The 27,947-nt window shown below is 46.5% G+C and overlaps 1 protein-coding gene across 15 annotated transcripts in view; it reads left to right on the forward strand.

Annotated features, from left to right (window-relative positions):
• The window catches only part of Rbfox1 (RNA binding fox-1 homolog 1), a 2,110,633-nt gene that overhangs the window by 112,536 nt on the left and 1,970,150 nt on the right, over positions 1–27,947 (forward strand). The gene's annotated exons all lie outside the window — the stretch shown is intronic.

Consider the following 27,947-nt stretch of genomic DNA (forward strand, 5'->3'; position numbering starts at 1 on the left):
GATGACTGGCAGCATCTCTCAAATTTCCAATGTGATTTAGAGTGTGTTTAAGTGGGAATATTGCTGAATATCCTTTCATAGGGGGAGGAATAAGTAATTTTAAAAAAGCACCATGTCTTTTGAATCCCAAAGACATAAATTATACTCCAAGTACCTTCACTGTCACTGTGTGGGTCTCAGTCAGCTGCCTGAACTGTGCAGGGCTTGGCACAGAGCCTCCAGATGCCCTCCTGGCTCACTGCCAGTCCAGTGCAAACACGACTCTTACAGCTGAACCCGCACTGGAGGAAGCTGTCACCTCTGTTCAGTTCTTGGATCTGAGATGGCCCTTAACCAGCCTGTTTGCTTCTAAAATTGGGACTCCCTAGGGAACAGAGTTTGTTTCTGTTCTGGCTCAGTGGTGGAGTGATGGGGGCACCTTCTGATTGACCTCTGAGGGTTGGCTGGTCACCTGCTACAGCAGGGGAGTGATTCTAAAGGCCTGGCCCAGGTGGTAGCAAACACCTCCCCAGGAGTTGCCAATACCCTGGTTTCCACAGATGAGAGTCGGAGCTCAGAGCCCTGCAGTTGCCAGAAGCCAAAGATAATATCAAGGAAGCAGGTTCCAGACAGATCAGGGTACATCTCACTCCCGTCCCAGGATTTCTTGGAATCCCAAGAAGTTCTTAGATATCTCCAAGGGTTCTTGGCTCTTCCTTAGGGGTGTCTGGTAAGCTGGCTTGCAGCCTCTGCATCCTTTGCTCCTCTTGTTCCTGTTGGTTGTCAGCAGTGTTGTGTTAGGGCTCTAAGCCCAGCCACCTTGTGTGTTAGTGAGTGTGTGTGTGAGTCTGTGAATGAGTGAGTGTGTGTGAGTATATGTGTGAGTGTGTGAGGGGGTGTGTATGTGTGTGTGTTGAAGTCTTGACTCACAGAATTCTGGAAGCTGATGACTCAAAATATCTCTCAGATAACTCAGTAGGAGGCAGCCAGTCACAGCACAAGTCTGATGGTCTGTTATGAAATTTCTACAATCGTTGTCTTCTTCAGTCCTTCACCTGATTGGATAAGGCCCACCCCTAGGACGGAGGAATGGCTGATCAACTCAAAGTCCATAACTTTGGGGTCTAACTCATCCTAACCTGCCTTTGCAGGAACAGCTAGAATAGTCTTGGAGCGTGTATCTTTATACCATGACCCAGCCAAGTGGACACTTGGGATTAACCTTCTTAAGTAGGCACAGTATTTAGTGGTCACCCAGTTCGAAGCATATTTGCTGTACAAGCATGAAGACCTGAGAGTTAGAATTCCCAGCACCCATGTAGACATCAAGGCATGGTGACATTCACAGGTTACCCTTGCACTGGGTGATCAAGGGAAGGTCTTAGAGGTACACCGGCAAGCCAATTTCACTGAAGTGGTAAGGTTCAGTAAGAGAGCCTGTCTTAAAATATTAAGGTGGGAGCACAGCCTGGTGTCATGGTCCATGCCTTTAATATCAGTACGTGGGAGGCAGAGGCAGGTGGATCTCTGAATCTGAAGCCAGTGTGTTCTTCAGAGTGAGTTCCAGGACAGCCAGCTGGAGTTGAAGCTCAGGGCCACCCTTGCCCTGCGTGGTGTTTTTATAGACTGAGAAAGCTGTGGATGTTGTTGTTGGTAGAATGCTTTCCCGGCATGCACAGAGCCTTGGGTTTGGTCCCACACTGAATAAACCAGGTGTGAAGATGCATGTCATCTGCCAACTCAGCACTTAGGAGGCAGACACAGAGGTTCAAGGCCATCCTTAGCTACATATCACATTTGAGGCCAGCATGGGCTACATGAGGTACTGTCTCAAACCAAACAGAACAAATTTTCCCCAGACCAGAGAAACTAAAGCTTAACAATCTGTGAGGCAAAGACTGTTGGACCAGAAGGTCTGCTGGTGTGCAATACTGAACAAAACCTCTAAGATGCCAGTAGATGCTGCTGACCTTCTGGCCCGTCTGTGCAGATGGGAGGAAGGGAGGGGAGGCGTCAGTCAGTCAGGCTCCTGAGCTGTACCTGCAGTGACCCCTGGTGCATGACGAGGTCATTCACCACACATCTCAGATGCACATTAGGATTTAAGAGAAAGATGCTGGTGATAGTGACACTGGCTGTAGTGACCTTTAGACGTGGGAGACTCGTCATAATGGCAGAGTGTAAGTATGCAGGACCCATCCTGTGATCATGTGATGCTAGCTCCCATGATGAGTCGTTCTGATGACTTGGTTTGTGCTCCTGTTGGTCTTCTGGTTTTCCGGAGTTCCCACCAATCTTCAAGAGAGAACTGAAAGTGCCCAGGCAAGTCTTCCACGCACTAGTCCAAACATCCAGTGGTTTTGTTTTGTTTTGTTTTGTTTTGTTTTGTTTGTTTTAAAATATGGGCCTATTGCATAGAAAACAGAGCCTTAACATTAGGTAGCCCACACCAGGATGAATCACCATGAATTTGAGGCCAGCCTGGACTATGAAATAAGACCTTGTCTAGATTTGTGTTTGTTTGTTTTTTGAGACAGGGTTTCTCTGTGTAGCCCTGGCTGTCCTGGAACTCACTCTGTAGACCAGGCTGGCCTCGAACTCAGAAATCTGCCTGCCTCTGCCTCCCAAGTGCTGGGATTAAAGGTGTGTGCCACCATGCTCCATGATATATTTTTTTTTAAGTTTTACTTCTGTGTGTATGTACCTGTTCTGTGATCAAACTCGAGTATGCATATATCCGAGGATGGTGTTAGACCCTTTGGGGCTTGAGTCACCAGCAGATGTAAGCTATCTGCTGTGGGTGCTGGGGTCTAAGCTCTAGTCCTCAGGAAGAGACTCAGGTCTCTTAATGACTGAACCATCATTACCGCCAAGTACGCTCCCCACCCCAGTTTCAAAAGAAAAAAAAACCCAAATAACATGTGGCATCTGAATCGCTGGTTGTAGTTATAGCAATTTTCTGCTTACAACTCTTCCGCCACTGTCTGGTGGGACAATTAAGGACCCTAGAGACAGAGGGGGTTCCTTTGTGTGGATTTGTTCCTGAGTCTGCAGGATGTTGCTTATTTCCAGAGCTTCCTCTAGGAGGCAGCATGCTTTCTGGGAGGGCTGTGGTTTTCACAGCATTAGAGTCTTGGAGCCTTTGTGGGGGGGTGCATGTCCACAGGTAAAGTCAGTCTAGTGGACCTGGTGGGGACAGAAAGCCATACCTGAGGCCCCCGTTAGTTTTCTGCTGGAGCCAAAGGCTCTTATTTTTGAGTGATATACTTAAAAGACTTTGGGGGTCCAGATCAAGGGAGCCCCGTAGCAGGATAGGGTTGGGCATGGAACCTCTGGTATAGAGGGATGTAATTCAGGAAGGTCTGCCTTGATACCACAACCATTGGAAAGATTTGTGTCACAGATCTGGAAAACTCAATTCTGAAAGCGTGAAGTGGAATCAAATTGGCCTGTAAAGATAAAAACATGGTTAGGGTAAAAATGAGGCTGAGCGGGAGAAGGCAGGTAGGCGGTCTCTCCTAGAGCTGTCACTGCCGATAACTGGATTAGTCACTGTAATGGCCCTGGCATGAAGCCCTCCACTCCGGCCTCTGTTGCCCTGATGTAATTTCCCTGTAACTCCTACCTGTGTTTATTGTGCCTTGTTATCCCGTTATCCTGAATCTAATGTTCTTTATTAGAATTGGATTAAGTTAAGTACTCTGATTTTCTGTAATTCTACAATGTATAGACTGCTTGTAACCAGGGAGATTCCCCCCCCCCCACACACACACACATTCATTGCCTTTATGGCAAAAAAAAAAAAAAAAGATTTGAAAATAATAAAATCACTTTTTTATTACCAGAGGAGGCACACAGGTCAAAGAGGGACAGGTGTTGGTTGCCACCCTGAGCCACAGGGAGATGGGGACCCCTTCTTCAGCTGCCTGTAGCTGCACCTGTGGTCCCTTCCAGCATGATGAGGTATAGCTTTCTTCTGGTCTCACTTGACTCTCTGGGGGTGTGGAGGGCAGTGTCTGGGGGAGCCAGTGGGACTGTGCAGATTAACTACTCCAAGCACAAGCTGCTCTCCTGCCCCAGTACATGCGGGACCTGAGAAGCTCTGACTGGGCCCCTGCCTCTCTTTGACTACCTCCATGGTGGTGACGATGTCAGGCCACTTGTGTAGTCTCTGGTTACTTACCAACATCTCAAGACGTGGGTTTCCTGGTTGTGACTGATGATGGTTTAGAGACCAGGAGTCCTGCCTTTGCCAGGAGGTAGACATCCAGTCTGGAGGATGTCTCTAGAGAGGCCAGAGATAGAGATTCCTCACTCTCTGACACAGGGAAGGGATAGAGCAGTGGAGGAATAGAAAGAGGATATAAATAACAATCTATTAAAATAGCTTTTATTTACTCCTCCCAAATTGCTAATATTATATCTTTTCTTTCATTCATTCAACAGATGTGCTGTTGTTATCATGAATGAGTGAATGAATGAATGAATGAATGGGCGTAGGCTAGCTTGTTTCCCTTGGTTCTCTATCATCTATCCTGGAGGGGAAGCAGCTCAGTTGGAGTCAGGAAAAGGCCAGTGCACAGGAACTGTGGAAGGCAGAAACACAAAGGAAGCTGGAGAACAAGGCTCTGAGATGCACACTTATAATCTCAGGACTCAGGAAGCTGAGGCAGGAGGATGATGAGTTCAAGGACAGCCTTGAATACTTAAGGAGACCCCATCAAGAAGATACCAAGCACCACCTTTCTATGTGCAAAGAGCATGTGGTTCTCAGCCTGGGGGTGCATCAGAACCTCCCCTGCAATGCGGATCCTGCTAACTGTTCCTGGCCCTTCCCCACCAACCTAGTCAGAGACCTGGGCTAGGCAAAGGGGCTATGATGACCAAGATGTTTCAAATGCCCAGTGGACTGTAACCTGAAATCAGGCAGAGGATGCACGAAGGAGCCCTGCTGGTCCTGGCTAGGTTTGTTTTAAATGTGTATAGTTTGTTGAAGGATTGATTGTACTGCTGCTGGGTGACTCAAGGCCTTGGGAGCAGAAGTCCCTGTGTACTCTGACACCAGCCCTTCACTCTGTGATCAGCCCCACTAGAGCCTTCTGTTTTAAGTTTACTTCTGCACCTCTAAATCACATGCCTTCATTCCTGGGAGCCAATTTTAACCTCAGTGTCTATAGAATCTCTTGAGAAGTGCAGAGACTTTACAAGTATGAACTGCCCTTCCCGACCTCTGATTTTGAGTAGTTGTAGAATTAATGTTATCCTATTGGTATATTCTTATACTTGAATTAACATTCTTAATATTCTTTTAAATTTTTCTTTGGGATATTTCTTTGTGTGTGTGTGCGTGTGTGCATGTCAACAGAGCTATTCATTCTTCCAGCTGAGCAATTTACACTCCTGCCTACATGGGCTGTGCTTTTCCAGGCTCGGTTTTTGGTGACCACATGACTAGAAAGCCTTCTCTGGGAGGGAAATGAGCCCTCAGAACACATTTGTTTCTACATTCAGGATGAGGTAGTATTGAGAACAGCAGTTTGATACCCAAATAAACCCATTGAAGCACCATGCCTAGGTATGGACAAGCATGTATGTAATTCCAGTTCCTGTGCAGCGTAGAGAGCCTGGCTAGCCTAGAGGCAACACTGCCACCAACAGTAACAACATAACAATATCAACAAATAAAACAATTACAAAATAAGAACAATAACAACAAAAAACCCCAAGCCAAAACCAGAATCAATAAAGTAAAAGAAAACAAAACCAGTAATATAAATCCATCTCCCTCAGCTCCTCCCAACCAGAATACGATACAATCTAATAGTAGTAAATAATAGGAAATAAGAGTGACCTGTTACCTGTCTAGTGGTTAAAAGGCAGTGTATAGGGCAGGTGAGGTGGCTCAGGGGTAGAGGTGCGTGTTGCTAAGTTTGATCACGGCGACTCACATGGTAGGAGAAGAGAGCTGATTCCCGTCAGTTGTCCTGACTTCCACACACATGGCCTGGCACACATAAGTTCATTCACATGCACATAATGAAAGAAGAAGAAAAAGAAGAGGGAGAGGAAGAGGAGGAGGAAGGGAGAGGAGAAGAAGGAGAAGGAGGAGGAAGGGAGAGGAGAAGAAGAAGGAGAAGGAGAAGGAGAAGGAGAAGGAGAAGGAGAAGGAGAAGGAGAAGGAGAAGGAGAAGGAGAAGGAGAAGGAGGAGGAGGAGAGCGCTTAAACAGTAATAGCAGAAGTTGTTTGTGACATTTGGATGAGGGTGGCAGCAATTCTTCCTTTGTGATGTTCTTTAATGGTCACCACCCTCTTTCATATTAACACAGTGGGAGAAACTCTTGTGCCATTTCTGTTGGTGTTGAATGTTTCATTTGCATATATATTTTCATTGGCTGCTGGAAAAAAATCTCATTTGCATGTATAGTTTCAGCAGTCATGGAAAACCTCTTTTATGGTACATTTTTCCTTCTGGTATTAACAGGTGGGTGAGGGGACTGGGCAGGTCTCCAGCTGACAGGATCACCTTGGGGTGAAATGTTCCAGACCCATAATAAATGGAAGTACCCAACAGCTGCTGGGGTAGAAGATGTGTGGATTATCTGTAATGCATGGGTGTTTGTAGTTGGAAGTATCTTCCTGATCTTTCTCTTCGTCACCACTGTCCTTCCAGTCTACACAGGGGTGTCAGAGACACAAGTGGTCAGGTAATGAAAAATCTCATTTGCATGTATCGTTTCATTAGTTATGGAAAGCCTGGGGGACCGGGGCTGAGGGGCCCTGTTCACCACACTGCCAGTAGCCATGTCCTCCGTGGGAGTAGAATGAGCTGCTCAGATTCCTTCAGTTTTCTGTGTTTGCTGAGCACTAGGTATCCAGGTACTATGCTCACTCTCTGCACATCAATTTCTGCTACTCATCAGGATCCCTGCGTGTGGATGAGAGGAAAGATGCAATAAGACTCAACTTCTGAAGAGTATCTTGGAGACTTAAGATCTCAGAAATCCACCCAGGTTACTCCAATCTCAGTAGCTACACTCTTAGCAGGAAAGGCCCCCCTTCTATGAATTGCCCATTATATTTGGCCAGTCTGTTGAGACTTCAGCCAATGATTTGTTGAAATTCTCTTCCCCCACTGGCCCTGGGAAAATACAAATGAACTAATTGCATCCTCTGGTGGGAACTGGTGCTCCTCCACTCCCGAGTCTCCACAGAACCCTCTGGTTCCCAGAGCTCCTTCTCCCCATGGCCAGAACATACATGGCTATGTGTCTTACAAGTCTAGTGCAGGGCGCTATCTTGTGCTGCTGTACAGGGTCGAGTCTCCTTTGTGGTTGGATGAAGCAGTGCTAATCAGAGTCACTGAGGAGTACAGTAGGCCACTTTCCTGCCTGCCCATAGTGTGGTGAATGTGTATGCAGGGAGGCACAGAGAGGCAGCAGACAGGGACCCACAACCACTGCCCACAGCACTAAACTGCGGGAAGGCAACAGACCCATGCAGAGTCATAGGCACATGGCCTCCTAGGGTAGCTGAGAGCTACCACCTGATTTCAGAAGCCACAGCAATGTTGGTGGACTAGGCTTCACAGGAAATGATGACTGACTTCAGGCAGAGGTGGAGTGATAGGGTCTGTGGTTTTGTTTTTAGTTAACTCATAGTATTAGGGATTGAGCATAAGACTATGCAAGTTTTTGCTACAGAGATAAGGTCTCACTAACTTTCACAGGCTGACCTCGAACTTGTGATCACCCTGCCTCAACCTCCTGAGGAGCTGGGATGATCTGCTGCTGTCTCCAGGCTCAGATATTTGGTACTTAAAAAGATAATTTGGGTATCTGGGTAGGAAGTGGGTTGTGGAGAAAAGGATGAAGTAAATCTAGACAGGCATGGAGACTTCTGCTGAAGTACTGAGGCGGGGGGGCTGGGCTGGACTGGGGTGAGTGGAAGGGTGGCTAAGGTCTCTGGGAGCACTTAGGTGGGACTTGGTCATGAAGAATGGGGCAAACAGGACATCTATGAAGACTTTTGTTATTTGAGACTAGGTGTCACTATGTAGCTCACAGTGGCCTGAAATTCAAGATCACCCTCCTGCCTCAGCCTCCTAAATGCTGGGACAACAAGCCTGCATGACAACAGCAAAGTCTCAGGCTTTGGGCCTGAATGGCTCAGTGTATGGTGGAATCTTCTCATGGGAGGGGAGGGGAGAGGAGGGAAAGGGAGGGGAGGGGAGGGGAGGGGAGGGGAGGGAAGGGGAGGGAAGAGGTGAGAATGAAATCGTGTGTGGCATTGTGCCGTCCAAGCATGTCCTCCAGTGGCTATATTTAGTGGGTAGCGGGTAGGCTGGGACAGCCTGTGGGGTGAAGGCCAGAGCAGAAGATATTACTTCAACTGTCACTCTCAATAGAATTTAAAGTGGTTGAATAATAAGGGGAGATGATAAAATATTTGGAATGATTTAGTCTCATAAAACAAATGTCATGTTAGATGCAAGTCTGACTACATCATCTGAGTATCCTCTAATAAGATCATTTAGAACCCTGGTGCTCTGGGCTGGGGCAGGTGCTGCTCATACAGCTGAGCTATGTGGGCCCCAGCAGCCACTACACTTGCTTAGCTTCAGTTCTTTATAGTCCTGTCAGAGGCTCCCTGCCCACTCCTCAGGATGTGGGTGGGTACACACAGCTGCTGCTTTCTCTCTATCTTCCTCCACCTCCTCCCCCTCCTCCTCCCCCTCCTCTTCCTCCACTTCCTTCTCTTCTTCCTCTTCCTCCACCTCTTCCCCCTGTTCCTGCCCCTCCACCTCTTCTTTTTTTTTTTAATATTTTTTATTACGTATTTTCCTCAATTACATTTCCAATGCTATCCCAAAAGTCCCCCATATCCTCCCCCCCCACTTCCCTACCCACCCATTCCCATTTTTTTGGCCCTGGCGTTCCCCTGTACTGGGGCATATAAAGTTTGTGTGTCCAATGGGCCTCTCTTTCCAGTGATGGCCGACTAGGCCATCTTTTGATACATATGCGGCTATAGTCAAGAGCTCCGGGGTACTGGTTAGTTCAGAATGTTGTTCCACCTATAGGGTTGCAGATCCCTTTAGCTCCTTCCCTCCACCTCTTCTTACTCGACCTTGTCCTCTTCTTCCTCATCCTTCTCCATTCTCTCTCCCTCCACCTCCTCCTATTTCTCCACCCACTTCTTCCTTCTTTCTTCACTTCCTCCTCCCCTTTGTCCTCCTCCCTCTCTTCCTCCTCTTCTTCCTCCTCTTCTCATTTTCTCTTTGACACGGGGTCTTGCTCTATAGCCCAGTCTGACTGGTCTTTTACCAACAAAACAAAAACAATAAACAGCAGCAGCAGCAGCAGCAGCAGCAGCAGCAGCAACAACAACAACAACAACAACAACAACAAAATAAGCAAAATCCCCAACCTCTCAACAACAACAACAACAACAACAAAATAAGCAAAATCCCCAACCTCTCCAGCTTTAGCTCTTTTAGTGCGGAGATGTAAGAAACAGGTTGATCTAGCTCATTTTCATCTGAGGTGCTCTCGGAGTTCAGTGGAGTTGCAGAAAAGCAGAACTGTCCATGTCCTTAGCTGGCAGCAGGGTTATCTCTCTCAGAACTCTGAGGTTGGGAAGTTATGGTCAGTCCGCTATGTGACTGAGCCCAGGGTCAGAAAAGGGGCCAACTATAGCCCCAAATCACTCATTAGCTATGTGGGCCCCAGCAGCCACTACACTTCCATAACTTGAGTTCTTTTTAAAAAAAATTTCATTAGATATTTTCTTCATTTACATTTCAAATGCTATCCTGAAAGTCCCCTGTACCCTCCCCATGCCCTGCTCCCCAACCCACCCACTTCTGCTTCCTGGCTCTGGCATTCCTCTGTACTAGGGCATACGATCTTTGCAAGACCAGAGGCCTCTCCTCCCATTGATGGCCAACTAGGCCATCTTCTGCTACATATGCAACTAGAGACACAGTTCTGTGTGTGTGTGTGTGTGTGTACTGGTTAGTTCATATTGTTGTTTCTCCTATAGGGTTGCAGACCTTGGGTGCTTTCTCTAGCTCCTTCATTAGGGGCCCTGTGTTCAAGCTCCTAGAGTCCTAAACCTGTAGAATAGGGAACTGGGAAGTGGGCAGGTCCTAGCCTATGGGAGAAGAGGGTAGGAATTTTCAGGATTGGAGGACCTGTGTCAAATCAGCACACAGGCCACTGTTACCTTTTCTCTGCATTGGCATCTCTTTTCTGCAGAATTGAATATTAAGACGGGTTAATTACCACCGTCTCTTGACTCTTATATCACCTTATTTCCAGTATGAGACTAGGCAAGTGCCGCCATGCCCAGTTCAACCATCCCTGTTTCTTAGAGCACACATGCTCATCCACCCAAGCTAGCATTGTGAAGGACATTTGCTATAAGTTATCATTTCTTTACCTGGGAATATTTCCCCACATTACTCTAGCCTCCACAGCTTCCTGACTGGACTGGATTTAGGATAAGATGGTGGTCTGAAGAAACAGAAATATTCAAGGGCGGAGACTGCAACCTCAGACAGAGTAAAAGTCTCTTGAAATATGTCTAGAGAGCCAGATATATCCAACCTTTTGACTCTGGGATATGAAATTACTATCTGCAAAGTTTGTACTTAAGAACTACATAATTTAGGTCATAAAAATCATCGAAGCCAGTCATGTTTTAAGTTTACAGTTTTATATTAGACTGCGTTCATAGGTGTTCTGAGGCATGTGTGGCCAATGGGCTTCAGTTTGGACATGTGCACTAGGTCACAGCTGACGTGACCTATCCTATGTCTCCTGTCTTCTCCATATGGATACACTTCCTGTGAAGCTCATTTTCCAAGAGAAAATGAAAAGTTCTGTTTACAAGGTCATAGTGTCTCAAGCTGACCTTGCAATTGGACTTTTCTAGATGTGCTTAGAGGAACAGGAAACCAGACAGTGGGGGTGGGGCTCATAGTGTCAATAATTAAATGTCATGTGGCAATTGGGTGCTCTCAGGTCATTGCGGATGGACTCTGAGGATTTAGTCATTGCCTCCTTTGTTCAATGGCTTACATGACCCTAGCTCTAGGTTATTGCTGTAGACACAGCAGTGAGTTAAGACACCATGGCTATGAGCCTAGGAATATCAGGAGCCACCAGGAGCTGCAGGAGGCAGGTCAGTGGTGGAGCCTTTGGAGGGAGCTGTCCCGCTGACTCCTTGACCTTGGCTTCTGGTCTCCATAAATCCAAGGCTTCTGGAAGCATACAACAGCTTCTGGAAATGGACATACACTATTTGAGAGGCATATGCAAATCAAACTATTGCTTTGACAGGTTTACTCTGACCCCTAGAGTACTTCAGGAGAAGATGATAGAGCTGGTTATGAAGTCCTGATGTGACTTGCAGTCTGCTAGTTTACAAACCTCCCCAAAGTAATTAATAATAACAACAACAACAACAATAATAATGATAATAATAATAATTCTCGGCTAGGCACCACAGTAAGCATTCCAATGTGTTTAGTTCATGCATCATGAGGATTATCACTGAAGGGAAACATTCACTTATGAAATACAGAGGAGGCTGATGAGATGGCTTGGCCATTAAAGTTCTTGCTCTGTGAGCACTGGGACTTGGGTTCAATTCCTAGAACCCCATGAAAAAGCTGGTGTGATAACTTGTAATCCTACTGCTGGGAGCTGCAGGCAAGGGGTCCTTAGGGCTGCCTGCCAAGCAGTCTAGTCAATTCAGTGAGTGTCAGGTTCCGTGAGAGACCATCTCCACTAATAAGGTTAATAGAGATGGATCAAGTCACCTGACGTTGACCTCTGACCTCCACATGCACATGGACACACGCATCCATGCAACTGAACAGACATACATACATGTATACACACACTACAGAGTAGGTGATTGTCTCCCTACTCAGGAGAGTAACAAACAGGCTTTCAGAGCATCAGGCTTATTTAATTTTATTAAAATTTTTATTTTTATTTGTGTGTCTCTGTATGTATGCTACATATCCGCATATGTGGGTGCTCGAGGAGGCCAGCAAAGGGGGGGGGGCATGGGGTTCCTGGAAACTGAACTTACAGATGGTTACAAGACACCGCTGTGAGTGCTAAGAACTGGCTAGCTAACTCTCTAGCTGCCAGGTTTTTGTTTTGTTTTGTTTTTTCATTTCTAGCATGTTACTGGCATCCAGTTGTCAGGAAGGCACTAAGCAGAGGGAGAAGCAGCACCAGGCACATCACTCAGTGACTCATAAATGATTTCATTTTACACATTAATAGAGAAAACTGAGGTGTCTCTCGGCCCACTCCAATAAATCGGTTTTAGCTCCAACTACTGCTTAGTTGTTCCAAGCAAGCCGAGCCTGACTGACAAACCACCACCGTCTGCCCTGACACAGAGGCAAGTGAGACTCCACCAGAAATTATTTCAAAATAAGAGCTGGAAAATATTCTGTGTTCCATTAATTGTGGCTGGCTATCTGATCCACGCCTTTAAGTGGTGACAGATGGAAGTGTGGCATGCCGGTCTGGCAGAGCTGGGGAGTGCTGGTCTACCTCCAATGATTCCACTGCCACATGCAGACTCCAGTCTGACAGCTCAGGGCTGTGACAGTCTGTGGCTCACACATTTAGCTCAGTTCCATCCACCACATACCAGCAGCCAGCATGGCCAGAAAGACAGCTGTAGATGATCAGATCCAGAGGAAAGCTGGTCTTGCTGGCAGATCAGGCTGAACAATGTTGCTGTGCAGGCAAGAGTCTGCTCTGCAGCAGGCTCTGGAAGCTAGAGTTACCCCTCCGATGGGCCATCCTGAGAAAAGGGTGATAGCTGTCCTGTAGCTTTGGATGTCTCAGGGTGCTATGCTGAATGCCATTGGAATCAGTGACCTGGATATACAGAATGCCCAAAGACAGGAGCCAGCAGTAGGAGAGACAAGGAGGTGAGCGGAGGCTCCCTTTCTAGTGCCTTTGCTTCCTTAGTACAGTCCTATGGCAGGGGAGTGACCTTCTCTTCCTCTTCTTCCCTCCTCGTCTTCATCTTTCTTTTCCTTCAGTTCTTCTTCTCTTCCCTCCTCTCATCTTTCTTCCTCTTTTTTCTCCTTCTCTTCCCCTCACATCTCTTTGTCCTCTTCTTCCTTCCCCTCTTTTTCTTCCTCCTCACCTTTATGCTTCTCTTCCTCTTCCTCCTTTAACTCTTCCTCCTACTCATGCCCCGCTCCTCTTCTGGTGGCTTTCACAAGCGGGCAGCATGATCAATCTAATCTGCACTTCGAGGTGTGTAGGCATGGACCAGGATGGCTTCCAGGAGACCCTTAGAAAGCCGTTCTTAATAGTCTCCAAACAGAGACTTGGTGGCTGAGACTAGTGTGATGTTTCAGAAGAGAGAGTTGTCATGTATCTTGAGACTCCTTGAGGGGCTGAGATTAGCAGGGCTGTGGTATTTGATAGAAGTGTCCATTTTCTCTGCTTTCTTCTACTCCCCTCTGTCCTGGCTCCATGTCCTGTACCATCAATGCCCGAATACCCTGAAAAATATCTTTGCTACATGTCTCTTTTTTATCCACCAGCTCCCTAACGTTGGAGATCAAGTGTCTTATTTATGGCCATCTGTAGTACCCTTGTGCTTACTACCCAGCAGGTGACTGGTATTCATTTGAATAAAGCTTAGCATTTAAGCCCAGTGATTGAGGTCTGGTGTGGTGGTGTGTGCGTCTCATCTCAGTACTAGGGAGACTAATGCACAGGTCTTCTAAGCCTGAGGTCAGCCTGGGCTAAAACCCAAACCCAAACAAAGGATCCCTTCAAACTAAACAACAGTAAACGCAGTGATTAATGATGTCTAGCTTGATTTCGCACTTGTTCTTTATCTCTGTGTTTTCCTACCCAGAGGTAGGAGAACAGTCACCCAACAGCCACCTCTCCACTTCCATTGCACCTTCTCTGCTAGCCAAGGTTGGATGATAGCCTTGAAGGAAGTGACCTGTTACTCAGCAGGCGTATTTGCTGGGTAGTGTGACATCGCTGTTTAACTCATTTGTTTGCTCTTAGGGAAGCTTAGACTATTTTAAAGAAGAACACGTTGCATGACACTGTGTGTGAAATTGCTTCTACCCAACAGAAATTCTGTTGTCATAAAACCAAACATGTTTCCTCAGGACAGCTCTTTTTCCTCTCTTCTTTTTCCCCTTCAGGCTGGCTTTGAGCAGAAGTTCACAGAGTAAAAAGGAGATGTAGTTTGAAGAGTTTTTATTGTGTTAACAAGTAAAAGACTGGCAGTCACATTGATTTTTGAGATGGATGTGAAGGGCTTGAAAGGGAATTCTTACTCTGGGCGGGACTCGCTTGGAGATGTCAGCAGTGGACCACATTCATCGAAGATGCTCTCAGGGATGAGGGAGCCTAGTATGCCCTGGAAAAATAATTTCTCACTGACAGACTGCATCAGAGGGACATGGGTGTCAAGGATCTGACTTTTGTTTGTCACATAAAAGCAGCAGTGATCTGGAGCTGGCTTGTACACACATACCTCCTCAGTGCATGCTTTTTTTTTTTTTTTTTTTAATGGAATGTGGGAGCCCTGGTAGAAAAATCTAGAAACTGCTGGAATCAGAAGTGCTCCTGAGAGGGCTAGGGAGATAGGTCCCTGGACAAAGTACTTGCTATGGAAACATGAGAAACTGAGTTTAAATCCGCAGCACCCATATCAAAAGCCAGGCATGATAATCTGTGCCCATAACCCTGGTGCTGGGAGGGCAGGGAAGGACACAGGGGATCCCAGGGGCTTATTGGCCTAGTGCAGCAGGGAAATGAAAGTCTGAAGAGACCCCACCTCAGAAAAAGATAAGGTTGAGACCAGTCGAGGAAATACTGATGTTCACTTTTGAACCCTACACGTGTACAACAGATAGGTGAGCATTCACGCACACTCACAGACACACATACTCACATATGCTTACACCATCTATGTACACACACACATATACACACATACTTACACCACCATTCACAATCATATACACACATACATACCACACATACATGCTTACACCATACATGCACACACACATATACACACATACACACACATACTTATACCACCATTCATATGCATATACACACATACATACCACACATACATACTTACACCATACATGCACACACACATATATACACATACTTACACCACCATTCACATGCATATACATACATACATACCACACATACATACTTACACCATACATGTACACACACACATATACACACATACACACACATACTTATACCACCATTCATATGCATATACACACATACATACTTACACCATACATGCACACACACACATATACACACATACACACACATACTTATACCACCATTCACATGCACATACACACATACTTATACCATACATGCATACACACACACACACACACACACACACACACACACACTTAAACCATACAAACACACATACACATGCACACACATACATACACATTCCACATGCATGCAAATACCACACACATGCACAATTTGTTTACTTGCACATATACTCATTCACCACGCAGCAGGCACACACATGTCCTCACATACATGCACATACTCACAGAAATGTTCCCAGGAAGGGTTTCTTTCCTGGCTTGGCTCTTATCTATCTTTCAGAGCTGGAATGGTCCTTCTCCTTCAGCACACTGTTTGTGACCAGTCTGCTCTTTGCTCCTGGCTGCATGTGGTGGGCAGCATCATGAACCATGTGAGCTGCACTCTTGGGTATTGTCAGATCTGGGCTCATATCCAGCTCCATCCAGCAGTAGCTTTTCCCTCTGAGGTTGTTTCCACCTCCTCTCGAGTCCTAGGTTCCTAACTTCACAGTAGCCACAGAGTCTTTCCTCTTGGGAGTTGGTGATGGAGGTGGTGTGGACTCACCAGGACATTTTGCAGAAAACTGAACCACCCGACTAAGGCTCAGGCCAAACCCAGCAAGCTGCTCACCCTTACAGAGAGGATGCTGCCCGACCTTTCTCTCAGAAGCATCTTTGTCCTGCACCCTCCTGGCAAGAGCACAGCCTGGGATCTTTCTCCTTTCCCCATGAGTGTATTCTATGGATACAGTACAATTGTGGTATCTCCAAGTGAGTCTTTATTGGGTAAGAATTCACTTAAAACCCTTAATACCCATCACCACCAACTAGGTTCGAGTTGTGGTTCTGCCACTTACCAGCTGTGTCAGCCCTTTCTCTGTGATCTTCTCCGTGTTTTATAGCCTCTCTTCATATACTCACAGTATCTTTCTCTTTCACTCCTCTGCCTTTCCTAGACTTGGCCTTTCATGGGCTCCCTGATTTTGCAACTTAGCCATTGCCTAAGTTAAAGACTCATTTTGTGCAGAGTGACTGATTGTCTGCTAACGGCCAAATGCCTTGGATGCTCCTGGGCCAGGTCTTATCCTCCATCCAATCAGTTGAGTCTCTGGTAGAGTCAGATGAAGGACCATGATTACCAGGGGTTGAATGAAGGACAGTTCCTAAGCCAGGGGCCAGATGCCCTTTGACCTCTTGTTTCTCAACCAGGAGGGTCACCTCTGGGTTGCAGGACCACTGCTTATTTGAGGATATTCTTGGAGTTCTGCTTGTATTTCTTTCAGCAGAAGGACTGACAGAAGGGCCAGACATCATGGCTCTGCCTTCACTGACCACACTGGGGCTGTCATTACCTTCTCTGCCACTCAGACTCACCTACATCTTAACCAGGTCAGGGGGAGAAGATGTCATGTGTGGGGCAGACACATCCCCATAAATCCAGGGCAATTCACTGAAGTCTAAAAAAAAGTTTGGGGAGAGCTGTGTTATGTGGTCTGTGTACAGTAGCATTCCCAGGAAAACTTCAATCCAGGGACACCCCAGTTCCTGTGTCCCTCTCTGGCAGGAGTGTGGGAGAAGCCCCATGGAATTGTATCAACCAAGTGCCCTGCAGAAGCCTGGCCTGGTTCTTGGTTCTTCCTGGTGGAGCTTAGGCTGGAGGTCCATGCAGAGCTGGTCTTGTGAGTGACAGAGGATATGGGGACACATTTGATAAACTCAGCAGAGCTTGGTGAACATGCCCAACCTGGCTCTCAGCATCCTGGATAAGTTAGATGGGAGAGCAGACAGAGTTCCCTCAAGACATTTATAGCCCAAGGCAGTCCACATACATCTAGTTTCTGATTGGAATTTATCTCCCTCCTCTCCCTGCTGCAGAGCCCCTACTTCTACACCTGGCCACTCTTGTTCCTACCACAGGGCCTTTGCACATGCCATTGCCACCTCTGCCCTTCTTTCCCTAAGGATACTGACATAGCTGTCTTGGGCACATCTCCCCTTCTGCCTGTCCCCATCTGTGCAGTCTAGCTCAGGTTGGTTGCTGTTTTTTCTTCTCTGAATCACACTTCTCTTTCATAGGAGCACAAATCTTATTTTCTACATGTCCGTTTACTTCACCAGTTCTGTAATAACCCAGTTTTTGCATCAGACGCTAGATTATAAAGAGGTAACCTGCACACAATCTAGGAGATACCATCAGGATTCATGCCCAGAATCCCTCACTCTTCATACCATCTAATTTACAGTGGCCAGGAAACACTGAACTCGCAGCTCTACCTGGGTGTCCACCCCTTCCTCCACCTACATCTCCACAGAGCCCTGTGTTTGCAATTAGCCCTGTCAACAGAAGGATCACTGGAGCTAACATTTGCTGAGCACTCATTATTTGCCAGGCTCCAACATCACATCAGTACAAGCTCTGCGTGCGATGGACACTTAGGTCACTGGAGGACAGGAATAAAGTGTTTAGAAAGGCATGAGGGGAAAGGGGCAGTGACAGGGGTCTCGCAGTAGAGCATTCTAGGCTCCTTCCTGGCCACGCCTACAGAAGAACACAAATAGGGTGATGCAGAGTCAAGTCCTGTGCTGTGGGCCATGGGTGCATCCGGAAGCATTCTGGGAAGACTTCTGAAAATGGATCTGCCATTGGCTCATTGCTTGTTGATGTTTTTGACCTTGTCATAGATGGCAGAGAACACAGCTAGTGTACTCAGTTCCTTGGAAGGGCCTTTGTGTTCAGACCTTGGTCCCTCAGACAGGCAAGCTGGTTGTCTCTGGCACCAGAAGGCCACTTTCCCACTTCTTTGCTCTTTTCATGGTGCCATTTTGCTCGGGCTTATGTAACCAGCTCCTAGGAGGGTCAGAGTCAAGGGATAAATAAGGGATCATCCCCTGAAGTTAGACTCAGACAGGCTGTGTAACCCTCTGCCACAAACACCTTGTGGGTAGGAGATGCTTCAGGAATCCTTTTGAGCTTTGTTTCAAATTCCAAGCAGGAGGCCCTTACCAGATGCACATGGGGACCTGACTTGTGAGACCTGTATAGTTTTGTAGCTTCCCTGTTTAACATGGTGGGCTCAAGGTTAAGTCTCTCTGAGCCTTAGCATCACCATCTGAAAAATGGGCAGATGACAGCCCAGGCTTCTCAGTGTTATTTCAGTGATTAACAAGGTCGCATGGCATTGGTGTGCTCATGGCCTGGTATGTAAAGGGTCAGCCACAGCCTCTTCACTCCTGACCCACACTCTAGCCCCTGCTTTCCCAGGCGCTTCATTTTTGAGGCTCAGCTTTATTTCCTCTGTAGGGTGATGATATTTTGATGCCAATGAGAAGAGGAGGGGAAATAGGAAGGAGGAATGAGGAAGGAGGCGAGGGGGGACAAAGGGAGGAAGGAGGAAAGGAGGAGAGGAGAGAAGGAGGGGACCTCACTGAGAGCTGCTTCCTAATGACCCATCGACAGGTTCAGTCTCTGCAATGACAAAAATAATGAAACATCGATTCTTAGAAGCCATTACAAGTCAGGCTCATAGGAGAAGTTTAAAAAGCAATTAGTCTAGATTGAAGCTAATTAGCGTTTTCTGCCTCCCCCTGCTTCAGAGGGCTCATGTGGGGCAGAGGCTACTGGGGACCTACTAAGTGATAGATTATTAGAGAATTTGGAGATGGAAGGGAATGACTTATTTTTGATGGAGATTAACTAAAAATATATAAGATGTTTCAAGATTCAGAGAAGGGAAGGCCCAGTTCTAGCTAGGACAGTGCTCATCTGGCTGCATATCCTTTCCTTCATTTTCTCTGCTTCTCGTACCAGACCTCGTGGGCTTGATCTCTGTCTCACTCAAATTTCACTTAACAAAACCTTCCAGAAGGGCTTGGTCATCTCATGATTGGAGTCTGCCCTCCATGGCACACGAATAACATGCTGCATGAGTGACACACAACTCCCTGGCTCCTATCACTTCTTCCAGCTCTGGCTGTCTTCTCTTTTGGGAAGTTCAAGGTCAAACTCCCCATCTTCACACTTCCCCATACCCAAACTTCTTGCCCTTAGAAGTTCCTTGTCCAAGTTCGTGCTGTTACCACAGATCCAGTCCCCTCTCAGTGCCAACTCAGTCAGTCTGTGTATCTCCATTACCTGACCTCTTATATCAAATAGGCATTGAGAAAAAGTTTGCCTTTGCTCATTGTTTCTGAGGTTTTGGTCCATCGTGTGGGAAGGCATGGTGGAGTTCATGATGCCAGGAGCATGTGGCATCCTCACATCATAACGAAACAGGAATCAGCACAGAGCAGGAGCTAGGGCTCATAGAGCCTTGAATGACCTGTTCATTGTGATCCATTTTCTCCAGCCAGGCCCCACTCCCTCAATGCTCCACAGCAACACTCCCCCATAGTATATCTCAGTACCATTTCTATTGCTGTTACAAATAATCTTACCAAATGCAGGTTAAGTGAAGGAAAGGTTTACTGGCCTTACAAGCCCAGGTGTCAGTCCACAACTGAAGAGAAACCAGGGAACCTCTCAAGCAGCTACCCTCACCACATACAGACTTCAGAGCAGAGATAGAATTACTTCATCTGTGTTGCCTGCTTGCCTTCTGCTACCTTTCTGGGCTCTTAATACAGTTTAGGCTTTAGACTAGGGAATGGTGCCACCCACAGTGGACTGGGCCAATGAACAATGAAGACAGTTCCCCACAGACACACTCATGAGTTGACTCTGATCTAGGTAGTTCCCCAATTGAGACTCTCTTCTAGGGTGATACTAGGTGTGGCAAACTGACACCACATTACCCATGTAGTATACTGGTCTCATAACAGAAGGGTATCAAGTAATTTAGGATGTGGTTACACCACAAGAAGCATGCCAGAGAGAAGATCTAAGAGTCCCTCTTTCAGCCTGATCCAAGATGACATATTTTCAATAGTTCTCCTCCCTCTCTTAGATTTCTATAATATTTGATTCATCCATATCTCCATCTCCCACAAAAGATGAATCACCCTCGGCCTCATTTTGATCCATACTTCTGATCTTCAGCAAAATGGTTTTCCTTTATGTGGCTTTTTCCCATTCTTGTAGTGGGATAATAGAAATAGTGGTAGGGCCATGACGGTGGTTGAGAGGAGAGGCATGGGGTCAAGAATGACTAGCCAGAGAACTTTGGTCTTACTCTTCAAAGCAAAGGGCATGCGTCTTAGAATATGATCGGTCTTTGACTGTGCCCTTCATGTTTAGAGGGACGATTCACAGCATGAAATTAAAGCTTCCAAAGATTTTGTTACATATTATTTGGAGTAAGTTAAATATCCTAACTTTAGTTTACTTTTATAATGTTAAAAATCACATTGATTAATACATGGGCCTGGGGAAACCAAGGAACACAGAAAAATCTGAAAGAAGAGATAGAAGATGAATGTGAACACTGTTGTGTAGTTCATTCTCCAACAAAACCCTAAACATGCTTAAAATGAGGTTATTATGCCTGCACTCCAAGAGATTGGATTGCATTGACTTATAACGGTCATAGACACTCCACTGCATGGAATGGAACCAGCTCATTGGATAGGCTCCCTGTTGGTGGGTATTTATCACAAAGTTGTGTTGGTTTGTTTGCCTCTCTTAGGATAAAGTCTGGTGACATCAACCTTATCTGCTGTCATAATTTGATCTCCTCATGGGTGCCATTAATTGTTAGGAACTGACTTAAAAGGCAATATGGAAGGGAAGAGGCTTACTCCGTGCTATCTCCAAGATGGGAACCATGACTTCCTCACTGACGGCCATGTTGGTGATAGTGTTGATGATCCTTAACATTTATTTAATGCACTCACTCGGTAGTTCATATGGAAAGCTCACACACAGGCCTTGTTTTATTGTCCATTCCGGCTTGCTTCAGCCAGGTGCCAAGACCCATCAATTCAGTGTTCTCTCGTGTTCTATAATCTGCTCATTTTCTCTCTATTCCCTTTGACACCTCTTATCTCAGGATTGCTTTAATAGCTCTCTGCTGCGGAACTGTCACCCTGCCAGAGTGATCCTTCTGTGGCATACTTCCAGTCACATCACTTCTAAGCTCAGTTCTCACTGCCTCTGGGGTAATGTCCCCTCTTAGCCAAGTGGCATGGGCCAACCCTCACCTGGGGTTGCCCCGCTCTTGTGTTCTTCAGCCTGCTCAACTTCTCTTGTCATTAGCACAGTTGTGAGACTGGGCTGCTATAAGGAAATGGCATGATTTTGTGTGGCTCAAATGATGAGGATTTGTTTCTCCTTGTACTGGAGGCAGACAGGTCCAAAATCAAGAATGCTGGCTGATTCCTATGGGGGCCAAACTTTCTGGTTTGCTCACAGACATCTCCTCTTGCAAGGGTGTCAGCTCTACTTGTGGATGAAGTCATGTGTCATTGCCCCCATAAGACACGAGAGCCTACCATGTGGCCTTGAGAGGCGCAGAGTGTATTTGTTTCTTTCCTTTTTGTTGTGATACAGTATTGTGACCAGTTGTATTTTGTAGAAGAAAGACTTTATTCTGGGTTACAGTTCCAGGGGAAGAATCCACCATGGTGGGAAAGTTATGGTGGCAGGAGCAGGAAGCTGAATGATCACATCTGTATCCACACAGGAAGCATTGGGGCTGAACTGAAGTGGAGCAACTTCCAGGGAGGGACTTCCTCCTCCAGCAAGGCTTCACTTCCTAAGACTTCCATAACCTCACCAAATAGTACCACCAGTCAGACACCAAGTGTTCAGATAGCAGTCTCATTCAAACCACCACCCAGATGTTTAGTTCATAAACGCCTTTGAGCAAGTTCTTCTCCGTGCCTGCCTGGGTCCCTCTGCCCACCATTTCCCAGGTCATCTTGGTTCTGATGGTATCTCTTCCTGCACCATCTGGGCTAAGGGCCTTGTCAGTGCTCAGTGCAGCTAGAAGCAAGGATTCCTTCCCCATCCCCTCTTGAACTGTCAGAAAATTGTATCTATCTCCCACTGGATCATGCAGTCGGTGAGAGAAGGGTTTATTCTCTCTTCCCACCAGGTCTTAGCATAGTGCCCAATGCGTAGTATGATTTAATTAAGTCTCAAATCAAAGCTGTGGCCACTTCCTGGCTGAGCCCACTCCCCACAGGACACTCTGACCCACTTAGAAGCAGCAGCTGGATCATTTTAGCATGATTGTTTAGAGAGAGGGTGAAAATTGTCAACGGAGAAAGGCTTCATGGCACAACAGGAGAGCCTGGGTGTAAATCATTAACTGATCTGTTTACTATTTTTATTTGCATTGGAGATCAAATTAAATATTGCATTAAGTGAGTTAAATATTCATATTGCATTAAATATAGATAGAATTTTAAAAATTAACTGCTGGGTGCTCTTCTTTGGGCTGGATTGCGAAGCCCCAGCATAATCACTCTGACATGTGATCCCTGGAGTCAGCTGTTCTCTGTGCCACTGGTGGCTTGCTTGCACCCATAGGAGTAACGGAGCAGGAGAGGACCTGTGGGGCTGAGGTTGTGAGGGGTAATGTGTGGCACCAGTGTTACTGTCTGGTGGTACAAGGAGAGGGGAGAGGAGAAAGAGACATCATATATGTGACTACATCTGTGTTGCTTGCCATATTCAGCTCTCTGCAGTCTCTGTGGGTTGCCTCTCTTGATTCCCACAGGAGAAAAATGTAACTAACTCTTCTGCCTTACATAGGTGAGAACTGCTTGTGGAAAGGTGGGCAGATGGACTCTAAGTCTCACAGCCTTGAAAAGGCTGTCCCAGACTGTGTAACTCACAGTCTTTATTAGGACCCTTGCCTCTAAGCAGAAAGGCCTCCAGGATGCTTTGAACCTAAACAGACACGGGTGTTTAAAGATTTTTAAATTTTGGCATTTTGTATTCATAACAGAAGAAGTCTATGGTAGTATTTATAATTATTCATTTAAGAATCCATGAATCCATGCATTCCTCTGTCCATCCTTCCATCCATCCATTCATCCATCCATCCATCCATCCACAAACCCCTCCTCTACTCATTCTTCCATATGTCTGTGAATTCATGCATGTATCCACTTTTCATGCCTTGGCATCAGCTCCTTCCTTCAGGTTCCTGCCCAGTTTGAGTTCCTGCATTGGCTTCCGCATTGGACTATGATTCTCCTTGTGTCTTTCTATGAAGCAGATGGCAGGAGAGACCTTGCTAGTGGGCTCTACTGTGGGGACTCAATGCTTTAACTCACCAGTAATGGAGTGATGGCCATATTGTTGCCTCCAACATTATAATCCTCTTACCTTGACTCCTTAGGTATGCTGCTTGCAAGTCCCCTTTGAAAAGAGAGAGTTCTCATTGAAAAGATGGGTCCCTGTTGTAAAGATTCCTAAGGGAAAAGAATCTCCAATGCATGGGGGGTCTTCATGGAAAACAAGGGGTCCCCCAAAGAAAAGAGGAGCATGAAAAGCTTTGTTGGGAGGCTCCCCACAGATTTGGGGCTCAACAAACATGCTCTGGACTACCCTACTTTGGGGCAGCTGTTGTAACTGGGGGCATTTTTCAAGGGGAGAGAGACTCAGGTAAAGGGCCTCTGATCATGGTGATTGTGTTCTTCCAGGAAAGGCTGGGAATGTCTGATAGCCTGGGCCCTGCAGTTTCCTTTGAATATGAAAAGCATAGACCCTGCTTCCTTCTCTCCCCTGCTGCTAACGTAATCCTCATCCTCCTGGAGGCTGTGGCTGCCCAGAGTGACAGAGTCTCATACAAGAGGGACACAAAGCGGGGGCCTCAGAGGCTTCCTAGCTCTAATCCCACCTCAGAGCCGATGCAGGTCACTGGCTGTCATTGTTTTGGCATCATCTAAAGCCATTGTAAAAACTGTCACTTGATCTCCAAACATTACACACTTGTCAAGTAGCTGGCAGCAAGGAAGGGATGCTTCCCTGTAGAACTGAAAGTCTGCTCACAAAATGGGGCTCTTGCTCTTTTCCTACTGGGGAAGGGAGGAGATGCTCCTTGCAAGGAGAGAGAGAGAGAGAGAGAGAGAGAGAGAGAGAGAGAGAGAGAGAGAGAGAGAGAGAGGAGGGAGAGGGAGAGGGAGAGGGAGAGAGAGGGAGAAGGGAGAGAGAAGGGAATGTATGTGTATGCAAATGCATGCGGAGGCCAGAGGCCAACCCTGGGTATCATTTCTTGAGATTTTTGTCTCTTTTTTTAAAGATTTATTTATTATTTATTATATGTAAGTACACTGTAGCTGTCCTCAGACACTCCAGAAGAGGGAATCAGATCTCGTTACGGATGGTTGTGAGCCACCATGTGGTTGCTGGGATTTGAACTCCAGACCTTCGGAAGAGCAGTCGGGTGTTCTTACCTGCTGAGCCATCTCACCAGCCCACCACCCCCCCTTTTTTTAAGATTTGGTTTTGTTTTTGTGTATGTGTGTTATGCATTCCTAACTACTGAGTCAGCTCTTAGCCCTAAGGATGCTTTCCACACTGGTTTTTGTGTGTGTGTTTGTTTGGTGCTTCATTGACATGGAACTCACAGGCATGGTTAGGCTGGCCAGGGATCTGTCTTGTTCTCACAGACCCAGTGCTAGGATTAAAGTCATGTGCTGTCTTGCATGGATTTTTTTTTTCTTTTTCTTTTTCGCTTGGGTTCTGGGACTCAAATTCAGCTTCCACTTTGGCAGCAGAGCTACCTCTGCAGCCCATCCACCACTTTTAGAGAGCATAGCTGGGGAGGAAAAGGGGAAGCTGGTACCAAGTCACATGGTGACTTGGCTTCCCTGCATTTGCAAGTGACACTGGTGTAGAGCAGACCATGACACATGGCTCAGAGCATAGGATGACCCATCTCAACTTCATCCACATCCACATGTATTCGTCCATGTGTATTCAACTACATGCAATAGTGTGGCATCTCAGGAGTGCCAGTGGAGTTGTCCCCAGACCTGAGTCTCAGACCCTGTCCCTGTCTCCTCCTCTGCCTTTTCTCTTTCTTCCCTCTCCCATGATGCTCAGGGTCTCAGATGCTGAGAGCAGAGGTGAGGCACCCAGCAGGCAGGAGGACAGGGGAGAGGCAGGCACCTAGTGGTTACACTAGACACTGATCAGAATTAGAACTTCAGCTCTCAAAGTGGCTCTCTGAGGATAAACTCGGTCTGTACTTTTCTCTCTTCTTTCAAGCCCCTGGGGCATCTCCAGCAGAGGAGAAAGGAGTAAAGTTCATTTTTTATCCTCCCCTGTCCAGCACTTCTACCTTTAAGTGGGCCCAGGTTCGAACTGTTATTTCAAAAATAGCTTCCATCACTGGGTGGGCTGGATGGATTCCTTAGTGGTGTCTAATGCAATAGCATAGGGAGGAAGACGTGGCCAGTGGGTGGTGTGGCGAGATGACCCTGTCTGCTCATCACACAATTTATCTCAGCATAAGAAATCCTGGAGCTCATTAATAGCCTCTCTAAGAAGGGCCAGGCATTTACCTGGGAGAGCAGTCTAGATGGTCTGAACTCACAGATGTGAGGGATAAGGGTAGGCTGCTGCTCTCCGCCACCTTCCATGGGATAGGGCATACACACCTAGACACTGGCATCTGATCTGTTTTACCTGACGGTTCCCTCAGAAAGGTGAACTGATTCCTACTATCACATCCTCTGCTGTTGCCTCTGCTGCAACCTATCACTTCCTGATACGAGGCAGAACCTACGTGTTACCTGTAAACAGGAACACAGACACAGGAAGCTCATGGGGCTGCCTGGCACCAAGTGTATGTTTGTCTGAAAAAGACCTGATATACAATGACATAAGACCCCCTTCCACGTAGGTTGTGAGCAGTTTTATACATCACATCCACGAGTGCATTTAGAAGTAGGGTTTGGGGGGCTTGGGGAAAAGGCTAGCTGAATAAAGGGCTAATTGTTCAAGCAGGAGGACTTGAGTTCAGATCCCCAGCATCCCCATAAAAGGCTGATGCAGAGTTGCAAACCTATAGCCTCTGTAACTTGGGGTCAGGGGCAGCAACAGGTGGGGCCCTGGATTAGCTGGCCAACAAGCCTAGGTGCTCAGTGAGAGATTCTGCTAAAAAAAAAAAAAAGATGGAGAATGACAGAGGAAGACACCGGACATTGCATGTGCATACACATGGATGCATGGGCAGACATAACCACACATACATGCAAATGCACATGTATGCAAATGCATGCACGCACACACACTAAAATGAAATATTCTTAGAGGAATAGTTCAGTAAATGATGGTGCCTCCGTAGTATGAATTTGTGTTGCTGCCAGCCCCACACAATAGGGACACTGCACATGTTTGATTATTAAATTAATTACTTTTCCTGCTGCTGAAATAAAATACCTTGAAAAAAAGCAACTTAGGGGAGGAAGGGTTTATTTTGGCTTATAGTGTGAGGGTGCGACCCATCGTGACAGGGGAGGCTTGGTGACACAAGAGCCAGGCACTGACCACTGCATCTGCAGTCAGGGAGCAGAGGGCAGTGGATGCTAGTGCTCAGTCCAGTTTATTCCTTCCCAAGTCTAGGACCTCCTTGACCCACGGCATGGTGCCCTCACATTTAGGGTGTCAAGTTGACAGTCAATATTAACCCTCAAGGTTGTTCCAAACAAATGAAGGGCAGTGCTTCTGACGTGAGGTTGGTGAGCTGCCACACAGGGTGAATGTTTCTTTTGTTCTTCCACACAGCCATGGCTGTATGTGAGTTTTGGGGTCATCTGTACTCTCTATAATAGCCCTAGACTAGAAGTACCACCAAGGTAAGGACTCCTTGCGTCTTTAGTGACGGTCACAGCTATGGTGGACAGATCTGACCTCTGGAAGGGAAAATCGAGTTTGGGTTTCAATGTGACTTAAGGAAGGAATCCAGTGACAACCCAATTATGCCCAAAATACAGACTAATGTCACAGAGACTGAGAGAAAAGAGCAAACCTTCTTGGTTTACAGAATGGTGTATTGACTCACGGTGTTGTCTTGTCAGCCCTTACATGTCTGGTCCTTCCTGTTGGCTGCTCACCTGTGTGGAGTGTCTGGGTTGGTCCACCTCACTTGAGTGATGTTTTGTGAGGTATGATCTGTGGTCTTGGCTGTGTCCCATCTTGATTGGTAAGATGGGGCATTTCAACTCTCACAGGTCTGTAACTGAGCATGCTCACAGAGGCAAGGACTGTCTCTACGGGTCCCTAGCTCAGGAACTGAGGTATCATTTTAAGAAGGAGTATAAACTTATGCTTTTAACTTTTTAAAAAAGCCACATGTTCTATTTCATTTCTGTTGCTGTGATAAAAGACCTTGACAAAAGCCAACTTCGAAAAAGAAGTTTATTCAGCTTCTGAGTCCAGGTCATAGTTCATCACTGTGGGGAAATCAAGACAGGAACTTCAAATGGCTAGTCACATCATATCCACACATACATCAAGAGCAGAGAGAATTCAAGGCATGCTTGTGCTCCGCTCTGCTTGAGTTCTCTACTCTTATTTGGTTTAGGATTCCCTTCCTCGGGAATGGCACCATCCTCAGTGGGCTGGATCTTTCCACGTCAATCAATTTTTTAATAAAGTCTGTCCTCCATAGATATACCCACAGGCCA

Source organism: Mus caroli, unplaced genomic scaffold (genome assembly GCF_978045245.1).
Source record: "Mus caroli unplaced genomic scaffold, Mus_caroli_1 scaffold_17, whole genome shotgun sequence".
In the NCBI taxonomy this organism is placed as follows: Eukaryota; Metazoa; Chordata; class Mammalia; order Rodentia; family Muridae; genus Mus; species Mus caroli.